Source organism: Aotus nancymaae, unplaced genomic scaffold (assembly GCF_030222135.1).
Source record: "Aotus nancymaae isolate 86718 unplaced genomic scaffold, 86718_ANA_hifiasm-v0.15.2.pri h1tg000029l, whole genome shotgun sequence".
NCBI lineage: Eukaryota > Metazoa > Chordata > Mammalia > Primates > Aotidae > Aotus > Aotus nancymaae.
In genome coordinates, this window is record NW_026988442.1 from 70403761 (window position 1) to 70419101 (window position 15341).

Genomic DNA, 15341 nt, shown 5'->3' on the forward strand with positions numbered 1-15341 from the left:
TTTTAAAGGCTTTTTATATTTTATCCTGCATAATTTATATATGTTTGCACTATGAAAACAAGGGATCTTGGAAAATTAAAAATATTTGTCAAGCATTTGTATTCATGTCCAACATCTCATTTGAAAGAAAAGAAAAAAGAAGTGGATTGAAAAGATTTACTGATTTAACCAGACTATTCTACTTCTAGGATATGATTATTTCCTAAGATGCAGTTTATGTTGCATCAATGCCCATTTTAAAGTTCTTTCTTCTAGCCAGGCATGTGGTTAACATCTGTAATCCTAGCTACTTGGGAGACTGAAGCAGGCGGATGCCTTGAGACCAGGAGTTCGAGACCAGCCTGAGCAAAAGAGGGAGACACTGATCTCTTAAAAAAAAGAGAAGAAAGCGCACCTGTAGTCCCAGCTACTGAGTTGGGAGGATTCCCGGCCCAGGAGTTCTAGGCTGCAGTGAGCTATGACAGAGTGAGACGCCTGTATCTCAAAAAAAAAAAAAAAAAAATTTAAGTTATTTGTTCTAAATATTATAATGGACAATGTTTCTCTTAAAATGTCTTCATAATTATCTCCTTGATTTGAATGAAGTTCTGACATTCCAGTTAAATTATTTTATCTTAACTTCAAATTATTAACAATGTAGCTTCTCTGTTGTCAACCAGGGACGTGACACAGGCACACATACACAGGCACATTTAGAAAGTAAACTCATAAATGGCAAGCATGCCTTCAACTCCTAATCCTTTCAGAAATAGGGGGTCTAACTTAAACCTGTTCTCCAAATAAAGTGGCCATTCTTCCTCAGCCCCACCATATCTCTCTCTCTCTCTCTCTCTCTCTCTCTCTGTCTCTCTCTCTCTCTAACACACACACACACACACACGCGCGCGCGCGCGCACACACACACACACAGACACTTCTTCGCTGTTTGTTGTCTATTAACATGAGTTATTTTGCATTGAATAAGTATTTTCTTTGACAAGGGTCTTTTGTGACAGGCTTATTCAATAAAAGGGCAACATATTCACAATTTATCTTAGGATAAATGATGTAGAAAAATATCTTAGGGATATTATAGGAAATATACCTTATGCATATGAGTGGATCAGCAGTTTACAAGAGAAATGCACTCAAGGTTTTGCAGAGATTTATTTCAGGGCACTCTCCAGAGAGGGCGAGGAAGATTGGATTGAACCAAAAAGACTGTGGCAAAGAATAAGAAAGTTGGAAATCTAGAATGCTTATTACAAGGGACGAGAGAGGTTGTGGGAGGGAGAGAGAAGGCATATCTAAGATTTTTTTTACTAATTTCAGAATTTTTTTCTATTTCTTAAACTGTAGTTAAAAAAATAAAACAAACAAACAAAAACATGACATAAAATTTACCATTTTAGACCAGGCGCGGTGTCTTGCACCTGTAATCCCAGCACTTTGGGAGGCAAAGGTGGGCGGATCACAGGTCAAGAGATTGAGACCATCCTGGCCAACATGGTGAAACCTTGTCTCTACTAAAAATACAAAAATTAGCCAGGCGTGGTGGCATGTGGCTAATTTTTGTATTTAGCCAGGAGGCTGAGGCAGGAGAATCTCTTGAACCCGGGAGACCGAGGTTGCAGTGAGCCAAGGTCACGCAACTGCACTCCAGCCTAGTGACAGGGTGAGACTCTGTCCATCTTAAGAAAAAAAAAAGTAAATAAAATTTGCCATTTTAACCATTTTTAAATGTATAGTTCAGTAGTGATAAGTATATTCACATTTTCACAAGGCAGATCTCCTGAACTTTTTCATCTTGTAAAACGGAAACTGTACCCATTGAAAAACAACTTCCCGTCTCTCCCTCCCCACATCCAGCCCCTGGCAACCATTATTCTACATTCTGTCTCTATGAATTTCATTACTTTAGATGTCTCATATAAGTGGAATCATACATTATTTGTCATTTAGTGACTGACTTATTTCACTTAACATCCTCAAGGATCATCCACGTTGCAGAATTTTGCCTGATGTTAACTTTACCTATACCTGAATCATCTGACTGGACTTATATGTTGTTAATCATTTCATGGTAGTTGTGTGTGTGTTTGAAGGTGTGCATGCATATGTGTATGTTGTACATTTAGCTATAGGTAATTTGTATTATAAAACTGTTAATAAAAATTTACACATATCATAAATATTAAAAGTTGTAAACATTTGACAGACATTTCCTCCTCTAAATTATGAAACCTTTCTTGTGGATAAAATAGGAATAGGCTCTGTTCTCTCTGCATAAATTAGTATGGTCAATTCTCAGCATTACTGATCCTTTGCCAAAATTGGATCTTTTACCAAATCTGACTACTTTCTATTCTATAAGAGACATTAAGGAAAGGCTGTCTCCTCTCACTTCTCTTTTATCTAATCACTTGGTCATTCCAAGCTCTTTCCTAGATGGTAGTTGTAAAATTTTTCTTTTCTTTCTTTCCTTTTCTTTCTGTTTCCTTTCTTTTCTTCTCCTCTTCTCTTCCCTTCCTTCCTTCCTTCCCAACGTTTTTTTGACAAGGTCTCACACTGTCACCCAGGCAGGAGGGCAGTGTCATTATCACAGCTCACTGCAACATTTGTCTCCTGGACTCCAGTGATCCTCCCTCCTTAGCCTCCTGAGTAGCTGGGACTACAAGTATGTGCCACCATGCCTGGCTAATTTTGGGGGAAATTTTGTAGAGACAGGGTTTTTCCATGTAGCCCAGGCTAGTCTTCAATTCCTGGGCTCAAGTTATCTGCCCTCTGCCACAAAAACTTTCTACTGTGACTTAGCCTGTTCAATAAGCCAAACCTCACAATATTCTTAGATTTATCTTCAAAACAATTTCACTGAAACTGTTTCAATGATATATTGAGTGAATACTTACCATTTTATATTTTATACATATAATTATATATATTTTTATCTGTAATATAAAAGAAAACATGGTATTTTTAGGTAAGAATTTATGAGTCACCTTCATTGATAACAATATTTTTATTTCTGTCTTATCTTTTAAACTCTCAACTAATTTTTGGAGGGTTGGTCCTCTTAGATCTTCTGTTATTTCTTCATTTCCTGCTTGTTCTACCACTTGGTGATCAGTATCTCATTTGTTTTGTCATAAGCAATACCTCTTGGGTTTTCCCATGTACCATCTCATTCTGTGTTTACTATCTCTGTTTGTAACTTTTGGATCAATGACTTTTTTCTCTCCTTAGAGATATTTGAAACACAAGCCTTTTTTTATTTGCTATCTTCGCTACATTCATTTACATTTAACTTACTACTTATTCCAGATTTCCATACAATTTTTCAGTTAAGTAATAGGTCTTCCTTTCTCCAAACTGTTTTACATTAAAAGTTCACTTGATTTTAACTTATAAAAATGATTATTGTTAATAGGTTATCATCAAGATTTCAGGTACTGCTTTCGGTTAGAATCTCAAACTAATTTTTCTGAAATGCTTCACTAGCTGTTTGCTAAATTTCTTATTCCCTTTCCGAACAATTGGATTTTACTTCCATTATTTTCACAATACTGTAGCACATATGGTACATTTTATCTTTAAACCTTCCCAGGGTAAAGTTCACAGAAAAAAAAAAATCTTCAAATGGTATGTTTAGGCTGACAAGTATTCAGAGCCACACAAATAGAACTAACTGCTTTCTTGTTGAGAATTATTTATTTCTAATTTTCTCTCCTATAAAACTAGTGCCTCTCTTTGCTAGCATCAGCTATCAATCTACAGGCACTATCTACTCATACTGGAAAGACTGTGGTCAAACAACAATACCATGCATGTCAATAATGCACACACTGCTCCCCTAGCAGCCACACAACACTACCTGCAGTAAGAACACAAACAGCAGCAGGAACAACTTGTGTACCACATGAATTCCTTGTTTTCTTCAGATTGCTTTAATTCTTGAATGATACAGCTTAAATGTGTGAACTGATTCACGATCAATGCCCTGTTTGGTCAATACATCGAGGCAAAGAACGTGAAATTGACAAAGAGAGGAATACAACCTTACTTCTTAGAGAAAGGCCATTTTTAAAAATAAAAATAACCTATTATGATAACTCCTGATATAAATTTATGAGGAAATCTGAATTCTTAAACCAGTGAACGTATTTTAATTTTTAGAGATTCCCTTAGGGAAAGAAAAATTGAGAAATGAAGGTCGTTCATTTATTTTACGTTGCTCTTTTGAATTAGAAACTTGTAACAATTAATTCCATATGTATTTTCCATATCATTTTTTTTTAATCTCGAGCCATCCTTGTGGTAAAATTTTAGCTAGCAAATAAAGTGATGAAATATTTAAAAAGTAAAACAGCAATGGCTGTAGAATAGTTATAGCTGACTTTATAGAGCTAAGAATAGTTATAAAGGCAGCTGCCCTACATATATTGTAGGACACAAATGTTTGGAATGTAATGAATGACAAAGAAAAGGGAAAAACTGCTGAACCTAGTGTCTCTGAATGTCATTATAAAGACATGATATGCCAAGCATATGAATTAAAGGCTTGAGACTCCTTGGAGGGTTGAAGCATTGTAATTATCTATAACTCAGTGTTAAAGAAGACGACTATTTTTCAGACCCAATTTTTTTCATGAATAGATTATTTTTTAAAGAAATATTCATGTTTTAGGGAATGCTATTTTAGACTATTTGCTGCTTGGGGTTGAGCTTGAAAATATATGATACAGAAAGAAAATCTAAGTATCTCCCATGAAGGTACTTTATCTGGTCATTAGTTTAAAGGTTTTACCCACCCATCCTCCCACCCATCTAGATAGGTGTTTTGATACAAAAAATTATGTAATCAATATCTGTATGTATCAGAAAAATAAACTGCTAGTCAAGAAGTGAGATGGGAAAAGTCATTGGTGAGCTTAAAATGTATTACCTATGGCAAAATCGTTTTTAAACAATTCTCACATGGAAGCAGATGAGCTGGGGATTGAAGATTATCCTAATAGGCAGAAATCTTTTCCATTATCAGGAGCAGTGTCAGGGAGATAACAGGTTTTAGTGGAGAGAAGAAAATGCATGTTTGTGAAAGTTCATAGAGAGTGCTTCAGCCTGGAAAACAAAAAGCCTTATTTGCATATGATGCTACCTGAGACAATGAACAGCCTACAATCCATGATCATCATCAGTTTTTAAACAGTTTGATGTGACATGTATACACATATCGGAATACCTGGTACATTTAGATGAGAGGTGTTAAACATTGAAGCAGAGGCATTCCAATAACGTCTGTGCTCTGAAGCCCAAAGGCTAATCTTTTTACATTTCAATGTGTAATTACTGCCTTCTCCCATTTGGATAAGCATCATTGAGATCTTGAGAGCAGTTCTTTCTCTTTATCTGTGAAACTTCAGTGACTTTAGTATAAACAACAAATGTCTTATTTTCAAAACTCAAAGGTGTTTGCCATGAAGTTTTGTGCTTTGTGCAGTCTGTTGTGTTTAGTTTGACTTGATGTTTGGGAAATTTGTAATAGAAGAAATGATTTTTGTTTGCTTAAGTAGTATGTCTACTGCTCTTCAGGTTCCTGTTACTTTCATATGGTCTTTCAAAGGATCTAAGGATATGTTGGCTCCATCTAGGGAATATGAGGAAGTAGGAAGACTCTAAAGTTTGTCCTGACATATTTGGAGCCATGAAATTAGTTTCAAAACACTGATATTTCTCAGTCTACACCAGAGTTCCCTAAAAAAAATGTGGTAACAAAAAATATTGTAACAAGGACAAAAATGCTAATTAAGTTGATCACGTTATTTAAAGAGCATGTACTTTTATGTGTCTTAAAAGCTGGTTGATAGTGTTCTGCAAAATTGGAGTTTAGTTACATCCAAGAAGTTGCCATTGTAATTAATTCATCAATGAGTTTGTAGTCCTTATCATGCAGTCCAGGAGAAACGGTCAAGCCTCTCCTTACTGCATCCATGTGATGTAATTTATTTTACTTAAAAATAAAAACTGTTTATGTGCATAGAAGACGCATTTTGTGGATCTAAATTAGTGCCTAAAATGATAACTTTTTGATGTCTACATTTCTAATTGAGGTTTTATGGAAAGTGATTAAGGATTACTAGTCAAAGTATCTTGAATACCGATGTTCAAAGCCAGAAGAATTTGGTGACAAGGTGAAATGTTTCTTATTCCTGAAATCGAAACAATAAAGAGAAAGAAGTAAAACCTGATTTGTTTTCCCCATGAGATTACGAATACACGGCCGGGAGTGGTGGCTCACGTCTGTAATCCTAGCACTTTGGGAGGCCGAGGCGGGTGGATCATGAGGTCAAGAGATTGAGACCATCCTAGCCAACACGGTGAAACCCCGTCTCTACTAAAAATACAAAAATCAGCTGGGCATGGTGGCATGCACCTGTAATCCCAGCTACTCGGGACGGTGAGGCAGGAGAATCACATGAACCCAGGAGGCGGAGGTTGCAGTGAGCTGAGATCACTGCCACTGCACTCCAGCCTGGCAACAGAGCAGAGACTACATCAAAAAAAAAAAAAAAAAAAGACCCAAAACAAAACAGAAAAAAAAAAAAAGAATACACTTAAGCAAATAACAAGTGATTAAGGTGATTAAGAATACACTTAAGAAATAAATGACTAAATTCAACACCAAATTTTATGAGTTTGAACTCAACACTCAGATTTTATGCTAGTCTATTGCACTCACCTTCCACCCCCAGGTACTGATTTATCATTAGTCCATATATGCCATATTAATGCAGTCTTTCAGTACTCATAATGTCCTTACCTCTGACTGTACCATGGTGTATCTTGACACTCCCCATTGACTTCTCTGGGCTTTCTTTTTTTCTTTCAAATAAATAGAGGCTGGAGATCCTCTTCTTAAATATTTTAAATGGTCAGTGGCTCTCCTGGAGGAAAATGAGTGAGCCAAGGTCCCTTTAGTTGATGATTTCATTTTACTGTGGTTGTGAATGTGATAAATGCACCTGTCTCTAGAGAATGAAACTGCCAGCTTTGGGGAGTGCAAATGTGACTGTAACTGCTTCAATTTCAGTGAGTTATTATTCACTGAATCTGCTCTACTTGTACTGGGATAGTTTGTGCAGATACTGTTTACAGCTGTATTTAGAAATAAGAAGAGTAAATAAATAGTCATTGATGGAAAAGAAAAAGCCGATCTATGTATAGGTATATCCAATATAGTATTGTTTGTTTCTGGTTAATATTTAGAATGCCACTGGTTAAAGAAAAAGTATATCCCCATAATTAATAATCTGTATTGTTTCATGAACACACCATAAAGAGGATCTCCTGAGACTGATTTGGGTTTTCTGGAAACTCAAACCGTTATGTATTGCAAATGTATCGCTTGCAAGTTAGATCCCTCAGGTGTTGCCCTGGGAACTATAGAATTACATCTTAACACACCGGTTCATTTTACTTACAGGTACTTTTGTACATACACGGAAACCTTTACCTAAGTTCCTTCCTCTCTCTAGGGCTTCCTTCAAAATGTTCCTTACTTATTACTTCTTCAGGCAGGGTGTACTTGGTTCTTGCTGTTATAATCTAAAATTGCACCAGTCAACAGGGCATTGAAGTAAATGAATTTGAGTTCAAAATGAAATATTTTAGTTTTGGAATTTTTCATTTTTCTGTCATAGCTTTTGAGTATGGATAAATTGGGAACGTTTCTAATATTTTTGAACTCAGTACTAAATACCAATGATTAGGCCTTTGGGTATATACATATAAGAGGCCTAATGGAATACATGGTCACTTCTCGTCTAGACATTCACTGTGCTCTGGGAGATTTTCTTTGAGCAAAGATGGAAAGATGGTGGGCAGTGACTGATTTCTTTCTACTCCTTCCCTCCCTTCCTTCCTTTCTCTATTAAAAGTTAAAAAGTAGGCCAGGTTTAGTGGCTCATGCCTGTAATCCCAGCACTTTGGGAGGCTGAGGCAGGTGGATTGCCTGAGCTCAGGAGTTTGAAACCAGCCTGGGACACATAGAGAAACCCCATCTCTACAAAAAAACACGAAAAAATTAGCTGGGCATGGTGGCAGGTGCCTGCAGTCCCAGCTACTCAGGAGGCTGAGGCAGGAGAATCGCTTGAACCCAGAAGCGGAGGTTGCAGTGAGCCAAGATTGTGCTACCGTACTCCAGCCTGGGTGACAGAGACTATCTCAAAAAAAAAAAAAAAAAAGTAAAACGTAGTTAAGATAACAGACATTTAATAAACAACAAATTATGGCACTTCTCCGTACTAAATTATTATTTAAGCATAAAGATTGTATCATACCTAAATGCTTGAATCTTATTATATACCTATTTACAAGACGCAGTCTTCATTGTGGTCAAGACTTCAGATTCTAGTCTTAGGACACCTGGCTTACATCTTGACTCTGCCACTCAGGTGAGTGACATTAGCCAGGCTTCCTAGCCTCTAAATCTGTCTTCATCTGTGTAATGGGGATGGTAGTGATAATACCAGTATCACGGGTTTGTTGAGGGTTATATATCACATGGATAACAGAATAAACTGCTTAGCACAATACCTAGCAGTGCTAAGTGTTCAATGAATGTTAAACATTACTAAATTAGATGTCCTAGGTTTTCTTCAAGGGCCTAGCAGATTTCTGTTTGCACTAACAGGAGCCTTTGCCTGAGCCTAGAGGACTCCACTAGGCATTCTGATAGCTACACTGTGCATCTTGCGTAGTGGTTTTTTTGTTGTTTTGTTTTGTTTTCAGAGAAGGGTGCAGGCAAGAGTAAAAGTAGGAATCTCTGCTTTTTCAACTTCCTCAAAGCCTTGTCATCTCTGGCTGGGAAGTCGAGTTGCAGATAACTTTCTTAAAGGGTCACAGTACTCAGGAGGCTAAAGGTCAAGGTTTGAAAGCACACAAGAAAGAAGTATCCCTACTTACCATTATGGAAGGGAAAAAAGCACACTTGTAGGCCACGCAAAAGATAGCACGCTTATTTGGAAAATGCTAAATTCAAAATTATCTCCTGAACTCAGAATCGATAAGTCAGGGTAGATACCCCAAGTTAACAGGTGAAGTCTTCATTAATTGTTTACCTATTAAACACAATTTTAAATGAACTGATTACGTAGAGCAGTGTTTTCCCACATCACCCTGATAAGAGTCATTTTTAGTGCTCTGTAAATACAGCTTCCCTGGAGATTAATCCCATCAATTAATTCAGTGGGTCTGATAGAGAGTAATTTGGAAATTTTCATTTTTACAAATGCCTCCTGATAATGATTAAGTCCAAGGAAATTTGGGAAACGCTGATCTGGGACGTGACTTTCAGTTTCCTTTGCACCTGTTATGTCTTGAACTACTGATAATCCTAGAGATGATCCCACTGCAAAGTCTTGTTCAATCCAGGAAACTAAGTCTTTTGAACATTTGGTTTAATAAAGTCTCCTCCAGAGCATCTCAAATCCTTTGTTTTGATTGTTGCCATTTCTGGCCCATCTCTTCTAGATCACCTTTTTCTTGAAAAGTTCACCTTCTGTGAATTGAGATATAGCGATCTAAGCAAATCATTTTTAAAATAACTGGTTTCTTATTAAACGAGTGTGACATTTAATGGACTTTGCTTACTTCTGTCTTACTCCTTTTTCTCCTGAAACTTGTTGAGAAGTGACTCAATATTCTAGCCTTTCCACCTTTACTCTTATACTGACTACCCGGTGCATGCCAGCCTGAATCTCATCGTTTTCTTTAACCGATCCAAATCTCTTTTGCCTCCCAGACAAGATACTATCCTCCTCTTCCAAGGTCATTATCTTAGAAAGACAGCTGATGATGTAGGGGACCAAAAAGAATCATGAGGTATATCTCACCCTCCTGTCTGAGGTCGCCATTGACCTCGAGTCAGAGCTTCGAGTTGGTGAGGTTAGGAGATCTTCAGCCCCTTTTTTCTCATCCTGGTTTTGCATGTCGCTGGTGATCATGTCCAGGCACAGGACATAGCCGACCACATATTCTATGGCCATGGCCTCAGAGACAGCAGGGCTGTGCTTGTCCATCACCATGCCCAGCTCCAGCTCCAGCTCCAGCTCCAGCCGTGGTGGTGTAGGTTGGCTGCGGTGGACGTGAGGATGCTGAGCCCTCGGGGAGGAAGGCCAAGAGCACGGGCTCAATAAACACCGTGCTGCGCATCTCTGTAGCATGGTCTGTGTAGTTCCTTCCCATGCAAACAATGTTCTTCTCACATTTGTAGAAGCAGGACAGTGGCCTCCGAGCCAGGAGCTAGCCAGTCACCTTTGGAGTCACATAGACTGATTTCTTTAGAGTCTTTTAGCTAAACACTTTTAAAATTGATGGTCTATTTTTCCACTTTTATGTATGCAATTATCACCAGGAAAATTGTAACTATACTCAATAGTATGGGCTTTACAATTGGGCAGATACTTTATTTACAATATGTGGGCTCTATGGAATATTCTCTAAAATTCTGGAAATCACTATGACTAAGACTGGGACGTAAGAAGCTCTGAATTTCTTCCTGCCTTGATTTTTCTATCTATAACATGAGTATAACAGTGATATGATAGTTTATGAATATTGACTAAGAAACAACTTACGTCCTGCCAGGAGAATACAGTAATCCTGCTTTAGAAGCACTGAATTTATTGATTTGACAAAACTAAAATTTAATGCATGAATGTAGCAAGTTGTTAAATGGTGTCCTTATGATCTGCAGGAGGTAATACACCATCACATGTTCCAAGTGTTCACAGGAAAAGAATCATTGAATCCTGTAGCTGAAGGGGACTTTCCAGGGAGTCTCTACAAATGCTTTCCAGGTGCTTGGATGCCCTCTATCACATCCAGTCATGAGGAATTATTTGTGTCATGGCACAGTGATCATTACTCCCCAAGGCAGCTCAGTCCACTTCTAGACTGTTCTAATTGTTGGAATAATATTTCTTATGCAATTCAATTTCCCATCTATTAATTTATGAGGTATTTATTTAAAACTGACTGTATTCTAGGAACTGGGCTAAATGAGGAAGAGTAGTGAATGAATACAGAAATCACCCTTGATTTGGGGGAATATTTGCCCTGGTAGTGTAGGTCACCCCTATTGTGGTGATAATTCCCCCAAATCGTGTATCATCAAAAAAGAAAACACACGCATACACACACACACACACACATACACACACACTTCATTCTTTTTTGGATGTTTTTATTCAAGGATTTGAAAAGATTTGGATGATCTTCCTTTTTTCACCCTAGGCAATCTGGCCTATGCTACTACTTTAAAAATTGAGAATATATTTAAAAATCACCAAATTTTCAATAGTCACCAATGATGACTATTTTAGTTGCAATTTTAACTAGGTGTTCAAGGAAACACTTGTGACTTAAATTTAACATCTAAATCTTACATCTTTAATTGGAAAAATAATGTAATAAGTGAGCGATTAGATTCTCTAGTATCAGAAAAAAACTGAGAGGCAGCTGAGCACGCTGGCTCCTGTTTGTTATCCCACCGCTCTGGGAGGGTGAGACAGGAAGATTGCTTGAGACAAGGAGTTCGAAACCAACCTGGGCTACACAGCAAGACTCTGTATCTACAAAAAATTAAAAAAAAAAAAAAAAAAAAAAGAACTGAGTGTTCATGTATGCATCAGAGTTAGACTGAAATTTTTTTTTAAGATGGGCTCACTCTGTTGACTAGGCTGGGGTGCAGTAGCAGGATTATAGCTCACTGCAGCCTTGATTTCCTAGGTTCAAGTGATCCTCTCACTTCAGCCTCTCAACTAACTGGAACCATAGGCATTTGCCACTACACCTGGCTAATATTTTAAATTTGTTTTTCTTTATTTCTTCTAAAAAATAACCCATAATGGAATACATGTGCCGATCATGCAGGTTTGTTACATAGGTATATGTGTGCCATGCTGGTTTGCTGCATCTACTGACCAGTCCTCTAAGTTCCCCCCCCATCTCCCACCCACTAACAGGCCCAGTGTGCGACGTTCCCCTCTCTGTATCCATGTATTCTCAATGTTCAACACCCACTTATGAGTGAGAGCATGTGGTGTTTGGTTTTCTGTTCCTGTGTTAGTTTGCTAAGGATGATGGCTTTCAGCTTCATCCATGTTCCTGCAAAGGACCTGAACTCATCCTTTGTTATGGCTGCTTAGTGTTCCATGGTGTATACGTACCACATTTTCTTTATCCAGTCTAGCATTGATGGCATTTGGGTTGGTTCCTTGTCTTTGCTACTTTGTCAGTAGTACTGCAATAAATATATGTGTGCATGTGTCTTTATAGTAGAATGATTTACACTATTTTGTGTATATACCCAGTAATGGGATTGCTGGGTCAAATGGTAATTCTGATTATAGATCCTTGAGGAATCGCCATACTGTCTTCCACAATGGCTGAACTAATTTACATTTCCACCAACAGTGTAAAAGCATTTCTATTTTTCCCCAGCCTCACCAGCATCTATTGTTTCCTGACTTTTTAATAATCATCATTCTGACTGGCATAAATTGGTGACTCATTGTGGTTTTGATTTGCATTTCTCTGATGATCGTAATGTTGAGCTTTTTTTCATGTTTGTTGGCTGCGTAAATGTCTTCTTTTGAGAAGTGTCTGTTCATATCCTTTGCCCACTTATTGATGGGATTGTTTGTTTTTTTCTTGTAAATATGTTTAAAATCCTTGTAAATTCTTGATATTAGACCTTTGTTAGATCAGTAGATTGCAAAAGTTTTCTCCCATTCTGCAGGTTGCTTGTTCACTTTGATGAGTTTCTTTTGCTGTGCAGAAACTTTAGTTTAATTAGATTCCATTTGTCAATTTTGGTTTTTGTTGCAATTGCTTTTGGCTTTTTTGACATGAAGTATTTGCCCATGCCTGTGTCCTGAGTGGTATTGCCTAGTTTTCTTCTATAATTTTTATGGTTTTGGGTTTTACATTTAACTCTTTAATCCATCTTGAGTTAATTTTTATATAAGGTGTAAAGAAGGGGTCCAGTTGCAGTTTTCTGCATATGGTCATCCAGTTTTCCCAGCACCATTTACTGAATAGGAGATCCTTTCCCCATTGCTTGTTTTTGTCAAGTTTGTTGAAGATCAGATGGTTGTAGATGTGTAGTGTTATTTCTGAGGTCTCTGTTCTGCTCCATTGGTCTATACGTCTGTTTTGGTACAAGTACCTTACTGTTTTGGTTACTTGTAGTATAGTTTGTATATATAGTATGTGTGTGTGTGTGTGTGTGTGTGTGTGTGTGTGTGTGTGTGTACATATATATATATATATAGAGAGAGAGAGAGAGAGTAGTATAAGCTTATAGTATGGTAGTATAGGCTTGTAGTATAGTTTGAAGTCAGGTAGTGTGGTGTCTCCATCTTTGTTCTTTTTGCTTAGGATTGTCTTGGCTATATAGGGTCTTCTTTGATTACATATGAAAGTTATAGTAGTTTTTTTCTATTTCTGTGAAGAATGTCAATGGTAGATTGATGGGAATAGCACTGAATCTGTAAATTACTTTGGACAGTATGACCATTTTCATGATATTGAGTCTTCCGATCCACGAGGATGGAATGTTTTTCCATTTGTTTGCATCCTCTCTTATATCCTTGAGCAGTGATTTGTAGTTCTCCTTGAAGTGGCACTTCACATCCTTTGTTAGCTCTATTCCTAGGGATTTTATTCACTTTGTAGCAATTGTGAATGGGAGTTCATTCATGATTTGGCTCTCTGCTTGCCTGTTGTTGGTGTAATGGAATGTTTGTAATTTTTGCACATTGATTTTGTATCCTGAAACTTGGCTGAAATTGCTTATGAGTTCAAGGAGTTTTGGGGCTGAGATGATGTGGTTTTCTAAATATAAGATCATGTTATCTGCAAACAGAGACAATTTGATTTTCTCTCTTCCTATTTGAATACCATTTATTTGTTTCTCTTCCCTGATTGCCCTGTCCAGAACTTCCACACTATGTTGAATAGGAGTGGTGAGAGAGGGTATTCTTGTCTTGTACTAGTTTTCAAAGGGAATGCTTCCAGCTTTTGTCTCTTCAATATGATATTGGCTGTGGCTTTGTCATAAATAGCTCTTATTATTTTGAGATATGTTCCATCAATACCTGGTTTATTGAGCGTTTTTAACACGAAGAGAAGTTGAATTTTATTAAAGGCCTTTTCTGCATCTGTTGAGATAATCATGTGGTTTTTGTCTTTGATTCTGTTTATGTGATGGATTACATTTATTGATTTCCACATATTGAACCAGGCTTGCATCCCAGGGATGAAGCCAACTTGATCATGGTGCATAAGTTTTTTGATGTGCTGCTGGATTCAGTTTGCCAGTATTTTACAGAAGATTTTTGCATCAATGTTCATCAGAGATATTGACCTAAAGTTTTCTATTTTTAATGTGTCTCTTCCTTGTTTTGTTATCAGGATGACGCTGGCTTCATAAAATGAGTTAGGAAAGAGTTTCTCCTTTTCAATTGTTTGGAATTATTTCAGAAGGTATGGTACTAGATCTTCTTTGTATTTTTGGTAGAATTCAGCTGTGAATCCGTCTGGTCCTGAGCTTTTTTGGCGGGTAGGCTATTAATTACTGCCTCAATTTCAGAACTTGTTAGTATAGGTCTGTTCATGGATTTAACTTCTTCCTGGTTTAGTCTTGGGAGTGTGTATGTGTCCAGGAATTCGTCCATTTCTTCTAGATTTTCTAATTTATTTGAATAGTGATGTTTATAGAATTCACTAATGGTAGTTCATATTTCTGTGGGGTCAGTGGTGATATCCCCTTTGTCATTTTTTATTGTGTCTATTTGATTCTTCTCTCTCTTCTTTTTTATTAGTGTAGCTAGTAGTATATCTACTTTATTGATTTTTTCAAATTAAAAAAAAAAACAGCTTCTGGATTCATTAATTTTTTGGAGGATTTTTCATGTCTCTCCCTCCTTCAGTTCTTCTCTTGACTAATTTTTCCTTTATTTTGACCATGGAGAATCTGATTATTGTGTGTCTTGGGGCTGATCTTCTCCTGGAGTATCTTAATGGTGTTCAGTATATTTTCTGAATTTGCATGTTGCCCTGTCTTGCTAGGCTGGGGAAGTTCTCCTGGATGATATCCCGAAGTGTGCTTTCCAGCTTGTTTCCATTTTCCTCATCTCTTTCTAGTACTCCAGTCAATGGTCGGTTTGGTGTTTTTATGAAGTCCCATGTTTCTTGGAGGCTTTGTTCATTTGTTGTCATTTGTTTTTTCTCTTTTCTTACCTGTTTATTTATATCTTATTATTTATATCTTATTTCAGTAAGGTGGTCTTCAAACTCTG

General features: G+C 37.2%; 1 protein-coding gene across 1 annotated transcript in view; it reads left to right on the plus strand.

Moving 5' to 3' along the window:
• LRP1B (LDL receptor related protein 1B) overlaps positions 1 to 15341 on the plus strand; it is a 1560879-nt gene that overhangs the window by 230185 nt on the left and 1315353 nt on the right. The window lies entirely within an intron of this gene.